The sequence below is a fragment of the Oryctolagus cuniculus genome, chromosome 10, assembly GCF_051225735.1.
Source record: "Oryctolagus cuniculus isolate XC-2025 breed Fujian yellow rabbit chromosome 10, ASM5122573v1, whole genome shotgun sequence".
NCBI classification, from domain to species: domain Eukaryota; kingdom Metazoa; phylum Chordata; class Mammalia; order Lagomorpha; family Leporidae; genus Oryctolagus; species Oryctolagus cuniculus.
In genome coordinates, this window is record NC_142876.1 from 33,165,826 (window position 1) to 33,179,788 (window position 13,963).

Here is a 13,963-nt window from a genome sequence, read left to right on the forward strand (position 1 = left end):
TAATTATTATGTAGTGCCCCTCTTTGTCTCTCTTAATGTTTTTGTGTTAAAGTTTATTTGTCTGATATTAAGATGGGTCTGCCAGCTCCTTTTTGGTTTCCATTGGCCTGGAATATCTTTTTCCAGCCTCTCACTTTCAGTCTGCATGTATCTTTGTTGATAAGATGTATTTCTTGTAAGCAGCAAATAGATGGGTTTCGTTTTTTAATCCATTCATCCAGTCTATGTCTTTTAACTGTAGAGTTGAGTCCATTAACGTTCAATGTGACTATTGATAAGTATTGACTTTGCCCTGCCATTTTCCCAAAGATATTTCTAATATATGCTTTCAACTTCCTGTGATCTTTTACTGAGATATTTTATTCCTTTACTTTCTTTCATATTGATGGCTATGTTTCTGTATTTCTTTGTGCAACACATCTTTAAACATTTTTGCAGGGCTGGACAAGTGGTAACAAATTCTTTCAATTTGTGTTTGCTATGAAAGGTCATTATTTCACCTTCATTCATAAATGAGAGCTTTTCAGGATATAATATTCTGGGCTGGCAGTTTTTTTTCTCTTAGTACTGGGGCTATATCTCGCCATTCCCTCCTAGCCTGTAGGGTTTCTGATGAAAAGTCTGCTGTGAGTCTTATTAGAGATCCTCTGAGAATAATCTTACATTTCTCTCTTGCACATTTTAGAATCTTTCCTTTATGCTTCACTGTGGTGAGTTTGATTACAATGTGTCATCATGGGGACCTTTTTTGGTCATGTTTATTGGTAGTTCTATGTGCTTCCTGTACTTGGATATCTCTGTCCTCCTCCAAACCGGAGAAGTTTTCTGCTAGTATCTCCCTAAAAAGGCCTTCTAATCCTTTCTCTCTCTCCATGTCTTTGCGAACTCCTAGAACCTGAATGTTGGGTTTTTTACTAGTATCCTGTAGATTCCCAACAATATTTTTTAGATTTCTAATTTCCTCTTCCTTTTTTTTTTTTTTTTTTGACAGGCAGAGTGGGCAGTGAGAGAGAGAGAGACAGAGAGAAAGGTCTTCCTTTTCCATTGGTTCACCTCCCAGTGGCCACTGTGGCTGGCGTGCCGCACTGATCCTAAGCCAGGAGCCAGGTGCTTCTCCTGGTCTCCCATGCGGGTGTAGGGCCCAAGAACTTGGGCCATCCTCCACTGCACTCCCGGGCCATAGCAGAGAGCAGGACTGGAAGAGGAGTGACCGGGGCAGAATCTGACGCCCCGACTGGAACTAGAACCTGGAGTGCTGGTTCCGCAATTGGAGGATTGAATTTCCTCTTATTTTCTTTGGTTTGACTGTATACTTTCCTGGGCTCTGTCTTCTAAGTCCAATGTTCTCTCTTCTATCTCACTGATTTTGTTTTTAAGGCTCTCAATTGAATTTGCCATTTGTTCTATTGAATTCTTCATTTCATTTTGATTTCCCTTCAATATCACAATTTCATGTTCTACTAAATTCCTCATTTCATTTTGATTCCTCCTTAAGATTTCATTTTCATGATAGAGATTTTCTGTCCTGTCCAGTATGGATTTCTATAGTTCATGAATTTGTTTTTGATAACTTCTAAATGTTCTTATCACAAATTTTTGAAATCCGTATCTTGCATTTCTTCTATCTCATCATCTTCGTAATCTTATATTGGAGCGTCATGTTCATTTGGGACTGACATAATGTCTTCCTTATTCTTGTTTCCTAGGTTTCTGCATTTGTCGTTTGGCATTGTGGAGATATTATTTGGTTTCTTCTTCCTTTTTTTCCCCTTATTGCAGTGGCTTTTCTCGTACTATGACTCTAGATTAAGTTGGCTGTCTTCTTTTATTGAATCTTTAGAGGCTTGTAGTGGGCGTGGCCAGAGAGCTCTCTTTAGTTCTTTTTCTTTTTGACAGGCAGAGTGGACAGTGAGAGACAGACAGACAGAAAGGTCTTCCTTTTCCCATTGGTTCACCCTCCAATGGCCGCCGCGGCCAGCGGGGTGCGGCCGGCGCACCACACTGATCTGATGGCAGGAGCCAGGTACTTATCCTGGTCTCCCATGGGGTGCAGGGCCCAAGGACTTGGGCCATCCTCCACTCCCTGGCCACAGCAGAGAGCTGGCCTGGAAGAGGGGCAACCGGGACAGAATCCACCGCCCCGATGGGACCAGAACCCAGTGTGCTGGTGTCGCAAGGTGGAGGATTAACCTAGTGAGCCTCAGCACCGGCCTGTCTTTAGTTCTTAAAGGTTAAGGGTGTGTCAAAAGTGATGTCCCATGCACACCATGAGTTCTCCCACACACCCTCGGTTTTTTTTTTTTCACAGTCCCATTTCATAAGCACCACACATTCTCTAGGTCTTAACCTCCTGTTATATCTCTCCACCAGAGTCAGGCTTTTTTGCTTGGTTAAGGGTGGGCACAGCCCGGAGCTGGCACAGCTGTTACATTATGTCCAAAATGGAGCCTGCTGTATTTCCCCCCCCCCACCTTTGTAAGGTGAGTAGAGAGATAGGTGTCATTGTTTTTCTCTCTGATGGGCTAATTTTCTTCCCTGACTCTTCCTTTTTAGGTAGTTCCATACAGCTGCATGAATTATTTTTCCTTCACAAACTGGTTTGTTTTGTCCTCTGACAAGGCTGACTCATTCAAGGCAGAAAAAACTTGAGGAAATCAAAGAAAAAATATCTGGTACTTGATTCCCATTATTTACAATTTTTAAAAATATTTATTTATCTGAAAGACAATGAGAGAAAAAGAAAGAGAGAAAGAAGTCTTTTATCCACCAATTCACTCCTCAGATGACCTCAGTGGCCTGGGCTAGACCAATCTGAAGCCAGGAGCCAAGAGCTTCATGTGGATCTCCTACATGAATGGTAGATACCCAAACACCTCCGAGATCCAAACACCTGGGCCATCTGCTTCTTTTCTCGAGCATATTGACAAGTAGCTGGGTTGGAAGTTGAGCAGCTGAACAACAGTGAACACAACATGTCATGATACAACACCAGCCCCTTTTTATAATTTTAATAATGTAGATGTCAGCATTACTGTTACATATATGCTGAATATGGGAAAATAAATTTTATCTGTCTATGACAAAGTATGTGTATATATGTATATTTAATTCATGTGTGTGTGTGTGTGTGTGTTAAAATCACATTTATTTTTTTTTGATGGTCAGTGAAAGGCCAATATAAATTTTGGAATAAACTTAGGTAACACAAGGTAAAAATCAGGAAACTCTTTACAGGATGCAACTACAGGTGTAATTTAAAAATAACGAAAACATCACTTTTTAAAACTCCAACTCTCATAATAGAAGGCATCACAGAAGCTCTACATGTATCTGGATTTGGAAATGCAGGTTGAAGTAGAGATTTGGAAGAGATGAAATATTCTGTATAATGAAAAATAACATTGTGGAGGCTCAGGAGAAAATAATCAGTAAGGCAGCCAAACACAAGCAGAAAGGGGAGATTTGTGATGCATTGGATACAGCTCAGTTTGAAAGAGACTTTGGTAGATATAAATTACTAAGTTTAAATGATAAAAATATAAATATCAAATCAATGCATTAATTTCCACCATTGTGTTAGCACATCTTTCCCATTTTGTTATCCTTACAGTAAGTAGCTCCATTAGGGCCACATTGCCCATTTTTGTTTTTTATGAAAGTGGATTGGTTTGGGCAAAGTTGAAATGGGAAGCTGAATTCTATGGGTTGATACAATGCATATGCAAGTTATATGGAGAAGCTGATGTTGAGCACAGAGGAAATCCTGAAAGGGAAAAGTCCTGACACTTCTGAAAAATCTCTGGGGAATCTGAATTCCAAGGGTTGTGGAGTAGCTGGCAGTAATGCTGAGAGCTCCAAGAAGTAAAACTGGAGCCAATTTGTATGTGGATAATGAAAAGTTATACCAAACTGTGTAAATGACATGCCTTATGTTTGGAGTCAGTAAAGAGAAAATCCAGGAGAGGAGTGGAGGAATCTAGTGTTCCAGGATGGGCTGTTCCCACTCTGGACAGTGGAGGGGAGCCAGAGATCAAGTTTCCAATTTGCGTCCCTTCCCCCAACACTGAGGGCCATTTCTGGTTGCCCCTTGTTTCTGTGAGGCAGGCCTGGTCCTCTAGGCTAGAGCTCAGGCTCAGTGCCCTGCACTCAGTTGTGTCTGCAGCAGCCATGGGTTGCTGTAGATGGATATAGAGCTCAACCTCCTAAACAGGCAAGGGTCCTATGTATGAACTGAAGTTCAAGTTCCTGGGTCAATTTATCTACTATATTCTTCTTTTCTGCTGTGGAGCTCTTTATTTTCCTGTACTCTCTCCAAATGAATCCAGTGGTGGAAAGAAAGAGATAGAAATAAGAAAAGGGAACCCTAGCACCATCTCCACCCCCACCCTGGTGTAGATGGATTTTTCTATTCCACTTCCTACTTTACTAACTAAATTGTGTTTACACAAGTAGACATCTCTAATGAGCCCTGTCAGGCAAGAGTATAACTTTTTTTTAAAGATTTCTTTATTTATTTGAAAGTTGGAGTTACAAAGATAGAGAGGCAGAGGCAGAGAGAGAGAGAGAGAGAGAGAGAGAGAAGTCTTCCATCTGCTGGTTCACTCCCCAAATGGCTGTGCTGGCTGGAGCTGGGTCATTCCAAAGCTAGAAGCCAGGAGCTTCTTCCAGGCCTCCCATGTGGGTGCAGGGACCCAAGCACTTCGGCCATCTTCCACTGATTTCCCAGGCCATAAGCAGGGAGATGTATTGGAAGTAGAGAAGCTGGGTCTTGAACCGGAATGCATATGGAATATGGGCTCTGCAGGTGGAGCTTAACCTGCTATGCCACAGCACTAGCTCCTAGAATGTTTTCCTTCTAGGGAAACAACATGAGCAGGAGAGAGGTCTTCTATCCCAAACTCATACACTAATCTATCCAGAGATGGTAGAGGCCTGCAGTGTAAACTCCCTCATACTGTGTTTCTTTGACTGTGAGGACTGGGTTACTGGGTATAGGTCTAGAGGAATAGAGTCACGAAGTAATAGCTCTTCATTTCCTTTTCCTTGTCCCATGTCCCTCAGCCACTTCTCTGCTATAAAAGCTGACTCTCAGAGCCAGCTGTAGACTCTGAAAGTCTCTGATTCTTGTTATACATTGCTGCAGCCTCGGAAGCAGAATCCTCCTGAGACAGCATACACTTGAGAGTGTATCAGCTAGAACATCTTTGGAAGGTCACTATCAGAAAGCCCTTCTTTTTGAATTTTTCAGAGAAGAAATGGTATAAAATGTTGATTTACCCTCTAAAAAAGAATAACAGGAAGTAATACACGTCCCATAAATGTAAGGTAGAAAGTCATATCAGGCATGAATGAGGGTCTGTGGTTTGTCTAAAGGGAGGAGAGTGAGAATTGGCTTGGAGATCTTCACTCCTCTAGGGCTGGGCCATAGTCAAGGGAAGAATGTACTTGTATGGCCTTATCTTCCATCACAAAGTCCTTCTCTCGCCAGACTGGGCCCATCTGTGGATCCCCACTGTATCATTTGACTTTTGGGGGAGCAGAAAAACCCCAGCCCCCGTACCTACTAGAGTAATGAGAACAAGCCAGAGTAATTATACAAGGAAACCATTCACTGCCTGAGAACACAAATCAGAGATATGTTGACAGCTCATGACCTTGGAAGTTTTCAAAGTCAAAGTGAGTTACTGATTAGTCTGGGGGTGGGGGACACACCTACACCACAGAAAGCACCAAGATTGCACGGCCTAGGGGAACAACAGCCAAAAGATCATCATGGTGGATAATTAAAACTCCAGTCAGAAGGAAAAGTATGGGCTTATGGCTGCAACTCTGAAGGGCCACTGACTTAGCTGGTCTTCTATGAATGCAGAGCCCAAAGCCCAGAATGTGTGAACAGAGCATAGGACCTCTTCCTGAGGGAACTACATTACTTGGAAATCAGAGGGAGCGAACTGGTGTAGCAGGAAACCAGGAATCCTAAGGTTAAGGCCTCATAGTGGGGTCAGTACACAAATTCAGATCCAGATGTGGAAAAAGAGGGCCTCAAAATATTCTGTTCAGAAATCCCAGTCCTGAAGAGGATGCAGGTTTGAAGATCTCCCTTACCAGAAAAGATCAGTGGCCCTGCCCAGGACTATGTGACAATAGACAGTGTTGACCAGTACACTATGTTGCTGAGACAAAAGCACAGGCTAACCAGAAAAGTAAACTATGGGCAAAGGGTGAGTCATTTGTTACAGCGAGTTTTTATAAGGAAAAACAGGAGAAGTCAGCAAAACTGACTTTTGGGGAAAAGTGTCAGTCTCCTAAGAAGTTTTTCTGAAGAAGCCTCCTTTCCTGCCTCCTAGGGAGTCCATGTCTCCATCAGGCCCCTCCAGACGGTGCTAAGGTTTCTGAGTCCTACAGGCCACCATTGGGACTGCATCTGCTCTGTATCACAGCATGTGTCTCCTCCATTCAGCCAAAAAGTCCTCCTTTATCCATTTACATGGTTTTGTTTTCCCTACCTGTAAAAACAATATTTGTTTTCTTGGATTTGTTGTTGTTTCAAAAATGAGAAATGTATCATCTGTCTTTGGGGACATTTGGAGCTGAGGTTTAGGACATTCCTGTAGACTGGGTTTGGAGAGAACAACGAATAAACTTTACTTCATATTGAGTGCCCGTTTGAATTTCTAAATTACCTACTTTTGTGAGGATAGTTCTTGTTTTATTTTCTATTATTCTTTTTAACTTTTATTTAATGAATATAAATTTCCAAAGTACAGCTTATGGATTACAATGTCTTCCCCCCGATAACTTCCCTCCCACCTGCAACCATCCCCTTTCCTGCTTCCTCTCCCCTTCCATTCACATCACGATTCATTTTCAATTCTCTTTATATACAGAAGATCAGTTTAGCATATATTAAGTAAAGATTTCAACAGTTTGCACCTACATAGAAACACAAAGTGAAAAATACTGTTTGAGTACTAGTTATAGCATTAAATCACAATGTACAGCACATTAAGGGCAGAGATCCCACATGAGGAGTAAGTACTCCTGTTGTTGACTTAACAAAATTGACACTCCTGTTTATGGCATCAGTAATCTCCCTATGCTCCAGTCATGAGGTTCAAAGGCTATGGAAGCCTTTTGAGTTCGCCAACTCCAATTATGTAGACAAGGCCATAGACAAAGTGGAAGTTCTCTCCTCCCTTCAGAGAAAGGTACCTCCTTCCTTGACGGTCCATTCTTTCCACTGGGATCTCACTCACAGAGATCTTTCATTTAGGTTTTTTTTTTTTTTTTTTTTTTTTTTTTTTTTTTTTTTTTTTTCAGAGCGTCTTGGCTTTCCATGCCTGAAATACTCTCATGGGCTTTTCAGCTGGATCCGCATGCCTTAAGGGCTGATTCTGAAGTTCTCTCCTCCCTTCAGAGAAAGGTACCTCCTTCCTTGACGGTCCATTCTTTCCACTGGGATCTCACTCATGGAGATCTTTCATTTAGGTTTTTTTTTTTCCCCAGAGTGTCTTGGCTTTCCATGCCTGAAATACTCTCATGGGCTTTTCAGCTGGATCCGCATGCCTTAAGGGCTGATTCTGAAGCCAGAGTGCTGTTTAGGACATCTGCCATTCTATGGGTCTGCTGTGTATCTCACTTCCCATGTTGGATCATTCTCTCCATTTTTTATTCTATTGGTTAGTATTTGCAGACACTAGTCTTGTTTATGTGATCCCTTTGGTTCTTAGTCCTATCATTATGATCAATTGTGAACAGAAATTGATCACTGGGACTAGTGAGATGGCATTGGTACATGCCACCTTGATGGGAATGAATTGGAATTCCCTGGTATTTTTCTAACTCTACCGTTTGGGGCAAGTCAGCTTGAGCATGTCCCAAATTGTACATCTCTTCCCTCTCTTATTTCCACTCTTATATTTAACAGGGTTCACTTTTCAGTTAAGTTTCAACACTTAAGAATAACTGTGTATTAGTTACAGAATTCAACCAATAGTATTAAGCACAGCAAACAAAAAAATACTAAGAGGGATAAAGTATTATGTTGTTCATCAACAGTCAGGGCAATGGCTGATCAAGTCACTATTTCTCATAGTGTTCATTTCACTTTAACAGGTTTCCGTTTTGGTGCTCAGTTAGTTGTCACCGATCAGGGAGAACATATGATATTTGTCCCTTTAGGACAAACTTCCCTTTGGGAGGTTTCCATCTTTTTCAATTGTTCTGAATAGTTTGAGAGGAATTGGAGTTAGTTCTTCTTTAAATGTCTGGTAGAATTCAGCAGTGAATCCATCTGGTCCTGGGCTTTTCTTTGTTGGGAGGGCCTTTACTACTGTTTCAATTTCTTTCTCAGTTATGGGTCTATTTAGCTTTTCTATGCTTCATGGTTCAATTTAGGTAGATTGCATGTGTCCAGGAATCTATCCTTTTCTGATAGATTTCCGTGTTTGCTGGCATACAAGTTCTTGTAGTAATTTCTGATGATTCTTTTAATTTCTATGGTATCTGTTGTTACATCTCCTTTTTCTCTGATTTTATTGATTTGGGTCTTTTCTCTTCTTTTTTTTAGTTAGTTGGGGCAATGGGGTGTCAATTTTGTTTATTTTTTCAAAAAACCAGCTCTTCGTGTGGCTTATTTTTTGTGATGTCTTTTTGGATTCAATCCTGTTGATATCTTCTCTGATTTTAATTATTTCTCTTCTCCTACTAGATTTGGGTCTGGTTTGCTTCAGTTTTTCTAGACCCTTGAGATGCGCTGAAAGCTCATTTATTTGGTACCTTACCAATTTCTTGATGTAGGCACCTATTGCTATAAACTTTCCTCTCAACACTGCTATTGCCATATTCCATAAGTTTTGATATGTTGTGCTGTTATCCTCATTTCCTTCCAGAAAGTTTTTGATTTCTCTTTTGATTTCTTCTATGACCCACTGTTCATTCAGGAGCATGTTGTTCAGTCTCCATTTGTTTGCATACTCTCTCGGGACTCCTGAGTTGCTAATTTCCAGCTCCATTCCACTGTGGTCTGAGAAGCTGCATGGTATTATTCTAATTCTTTTAAATTTGCTGAGGCTTTTTTTATGGCCTAGTATGTGGTCAATCCTAGAGAAGGTTCTATGCACTGCTGAGAAGAATGTAAAATCTTTAAAATATAGGATTGAAAGTTCTGTAGATATCATTTAGATCCATTTGGGCAATAGTGTATATTAAATCTGCTGTTTCCTTATTAAATTCTGCCTGGTTGATCTGTCTATTTATGAAAGTGGAGTGTTGAAGTCCTCCAGGACTATTGTATTAGAATCTAAGTCTCCCTTTATGTCCCTTAACATACCTTTTAAATAAACCAGTGCCCTGTAATTAGGTGCTTATACATTTATAATAGTTGAACCCTTAATCATTATATAATGTTCCTCTTTGTTTCTCTTAACAATTTTTGTGTTAAAGTTTATTTTGTCTGATATTAATATGGCTACACCTGCTTTTTTCATTTCTGTTGGCATGGAATATCTTTTTCCAACCTTTCACTTTCAGTCTGTATGCATCTTTGTTCGAAAGATGTGTTTCTTGTAGGCAGCAAATTGATGGGTTTTGTTCATTAATCCATTCAGCCAGTCTGTGCCTTTTAACTGTAGAGTTGAGTCCATTATCGTTCAATGTGACTATTGATAAGTAGTGACTTTGCCCTACCATTTTCCCAAAGATATTTTCTAGTATATGCTTTGAGCTTCCTATGATCTTTTACTGGTAGATTTTCTTCCTTTACCTTCTTTCATATTGATGGCTGTGTTTCTGTGTTTCTGTGTGTAGCACATCTTTAAGCATTTTTTGCAGTGCTGGACGAGTGGCAAATCTTTCAATTTTCTGTTTGCTATGAAAAGTCTTTATTTCACCTTCATTAACAAATGAGAGCTTTGCAGGATATAATATTATGGGCTGTCTGTTTTTTCTCTCTTAGTACCTGGGCTATATCTCGCCATTCTCTCCTAGCTTGTAGGGTTTCTGATGAGAAGTCAGCTGTGAGTCTAATTGGAGATCCTCTGAGAGTAATGTGACGTTTCTCTCTTGCACATTTTAGGATCTTTTCTTTATGTTTCACTGTGGTGAGTTTAATTACAACGTGTCGTGGTGAGGATCTCTTTTGGTCATGTTTATTAGGGGTTCTATGAGCTTCCTCTACTAGGATGTCTCTGTCCTTCTCCAAACATGGGAAATTTTCTGCTAGTATCTCACTAAAAAGGCCTTCTAATCCTTTCTCCCTCTCCATGCCTTCAGGAACTCCTAGAACCCGAATGTTGGGTTTTTTAATAGTATCCTGTAGATTCCCAACAATATTTTTTAGATTTCTAATTTACTCTTCTTTTCTTTGGTTTGACTGTATCCTTTCCTGTTCTCTGTCTTCTAAGTCCGATATTCTCTCTTCTGCTTCACCCATTCTGTTTTTAAGGCTCTCTAATGTGTTTGTCATTTGATCTATTGAATTCTTCACTTCATTATGATTTCTCGTCACTATCACAGTTTCCTTTTCTACTAGTTGTTTCATCATTTTGATTCCTCCTTAATATTTTATTTTCACCAGAGAGATTTTCTATCTTGTCCATTAAGGATTTCTGTAGTTCAAGAATTTGTTTTGGAGGACTTCTTAATGTTCTTATCAATTTTTTGAGATCTGCTTCTTGCATTTCTTATATCTCATCATCTTCATAATCTTGAATTGGGGTGTCTTTTTCATTTGGGGGCATCATAGTGTCTTCCTTGTTCTTGTTACCTTGGTTTTTGCATTTGTTGTTTGGTGTTGTGGAGATATTCTTTGGTTTCTTCGCTGTGGTGATTTTTCTCATTATAATATGACTCCAGATTAAGTGGACTGTCTGCTTTTGATGGATCCTTAGAGGCTGTGATGGGTGTGGCTGGATAGCTCTGTTTCGTTCTGGGTTAAGGATGTGCCAAAGGTGACTCACCCAGATTGTTCTCTCTCTCTCTCTCTCTCTCTCTCTCTCTCTCTCTCTCTCTTTTTTGACTCAGGAGTGGAATTGAGGGTAGTTGATGTATGAAATCTGGCCCCTGTGGGTATTCGTCTGCTCTACCCCTGGGACCACACAAAGAGTTTACGCAGTCCTCAGTGTGGTCTCAAATTTCTCCGCCGTCTCTCACCGGGTTGCCAAGGTTACCGAGTTTGTGTCTCAGTGAGTTCTCTCGCCGCCCCCCTCAGATTTTCACAGTCTCAGTTCATTATTTCCACACTTTCACTAGGTCCTAACCTCCTGTTATTTCTCCCCACTAGAGTCAGGTTTTTCTGCTTGGCTGGTGGCGGGCACTGCTTTACGTATGTCCAAAATGGTGCCTGTTCTTTCTCTTGCTCAGCTTTGTAAGGTGAGTGGAGAGAAAGGCTAGTGTCCGTGCCGGTTCCCCTTATTTATTCGTTTTTTCTCTCCTCCAGTCAGCCTGGTGAACTTTCCCCAGTGGATCTTCAGGACTCATTCCCTCTAGGCTCTTTCTGCCTTTCTCCACCAATGTCTCAGGTTACTGAGGTTTTTGTCTCACCTCCCCTTCCAGTGCTGGCGTGCAGACTCTGCAGCTGGGCTTCCACTTGGTGGGCGACCTTGGTCTCCCCGTAGGTCCTCAATGTCATATCCACTAGATCCGGAAGAGTTTCCTCTGCAATTTTTTCCTGAGCCTTTTCCTGAGGCTACAATAACTCCACTTTTATTAAACTATCTTTTCCTGGACTATCGGTGCGCGCCCTCACTATTCCACCATGTTGGCTCCGCCCAGTTCTTGGTTTTTTGATGATTTGATTTTACTTATTTGGGAGGTAGAGTTGAGAGAGAGAGAGAGAAGAGAGAGAGAAGTCTTTCATCCACTGATTCATTTCCCAAAGGGCCACAATGGCTCGAGCTGGACCAATCCAAAGCCAGGAGCCAGAAGCTTCTTCTGGGTCTCCCATTCAGGCACAGGGGCCTAAACACTTGGGCCATCTTCTACTGTTTTCTCAGGCTACAAGAAGAAAGCTGGATGAGAAGAGGAGCAGCCGGGACATGAACTGGCACCTGTATGGGACACTGGGGCAGCAGGTGGAGCCTTTGTCCACTATGCTACAATGCCAGCCCTGGTTCTTGATTTTTGCACCTGATGGTTTTGGGTTTGTTTACTCTATCCTCATAGAATGTGCCATGGTAGTAGTTCTAAAATTGCTAGACTCTCCATGTAAAAATAGCTGTTTTGTTCACGTCTAGAAGGGTTGTTGGGAGGGGTCATCAGTAGCACCATGCCAAACCATGTTAGGAACCAACTTCAAGAAGATGTTTCAGACATGGTATCCTGGCTGCTTTTTCTCATGCACCCTTTTTGTATATAGTTTAGAAGCAAGAAGTGTGCCAGTACTCCTTCTACAGGCTCTAATGGGAAATTCTTCCCTGACTCTCCCAGCTCCTAGAAGCTCCTCCAATTCCTTGGTGGGTAGCAGTATCTCTCCAGTCTTTGTCTCTGTCATCACATGCTCCTATTTTTTTTTTTTTTGACAGGCAGAGTGTACAGTGAGAGAGAGAGAGACAGACAGAGAGAAAGGTCTTCCTTTTTCGTTGGTTCACCCTCCAATGGCTGCCACGGCCGGCACACTGTGGCCGGCGCATCGCGCTGATCAAAAGCCAGGAGCCAGGTGCTTCTCCTGGTCTCCCATGCAGGTGCAGGGCCCAAGCACTTGGGCCATCCTCCACTGCACTCCCAGGCCATAGCAGAGAACTGGCCTGGAAGAGGGGCAACCAGGACAGAATCTGGTGCCCTGACCAGGACTAGAACCCGGTGTGCCGGCGCTGCAAGGCAGAGGATTAGCCTAGTGAGCCACGGCGCTGGCCATCACATGCTCTTATAGTATGCTCCCTCATCCTGCCTTTAAGCAGTATATGTCTGATTCTGTTAGGATGGATCAATCTGGGAATCTCCAAGGAAATGGAAAGCTGAAATACCCAGGAGAGAACTAGCACCAGCAGGGGCTTTCATCACATTGATAGAACATTACAGAAATGCCTATCACAGGCCAGTGAGTGTTCTCAAATCTTGAGCCATGGAACATAGATAATTTACTGCTTGTTTGGAAAGTCAGTCCAGGCTAAAAATGTGGATAAAAATGATTTATTATTAGCTTGAGTCTTTTCTTCACAATCCAAGAATATATACATAGTCAAGATACTTGTAGTAAAGCTTGCAAAATTACATCTGCAATAAGTCATGCTCCTCTGGGGTTGCATGAATGGTCTACACTAATGAATTAGTTTTTTCATTTACATTTTAGAACTGTAACCCTTACTCCCTCTTTTAGCCAATGTTTTCTCTTTTCCCTTCTTTCTTATTATTGACATCAACTTAGTATTTGGTCAGTAAATATATGAAAATGGATTGAATGAAAAAAACTGCAGAAACTAACTCTAGCACCTACTCTGTGCTCTTTTCTGTCTCCTTATTGCTTCCTAGAGGCACCCACACCATCCTATTCTGTGTTCAGGATGTGTAGCACTGAGACTGTCAGATAGTGAAGATATTCTGGAGGTGGGATGACGGCCGTCACCAATACTTCACCAGCTAGAAAGGCAAGTGGCTGCCTGACCTCTTGTTTGCAATGCTGGTCAGGCTGACCAGCTGTAATTGTGTTTGATGCCATGCAATCTCTGCTAAGCAGTCACGGATCAAAGGGCTCTTGACAACAAATGAAATCAGAAGCGGATAGCAATTTGTCATCCCTTTCTCTAAGCTGACCCCCATGAAGTTGGCTCATTAATATTGAGACCACAGAGGAGCAGAGCATAGGTCTAGGCTTACGCTACTTGTCGAGGGGCATTCCTAAGCAGTCCTCTGGTCCTCTTTCTCTCCAAAATCCCCAAGTGGCCTAAAACCTCCTGCAATTCTGTCATTAAAGGAACAGTCAATCTGTATCTTCTTAGACAAGTAGTCCTTTAAGAAAAAGCAACTA

The 13,963-nt window shown here is 41.6% G+C and overlaps 1 pseudogene; it reads left to right on the plus strand.

Moving 5' to 3' along the window:
- The first annotated feature begins 3,730 nt into the window (after positions 1 to 3,730).
- LOC103349381 (ribosome biogenesis protein BMS1 homolog pseudogene) overlaps positions 3,731 to 13,963 on the plus strand; it is a 63,133-nt pseudogene continuing 52,900 nt past the window's right edge.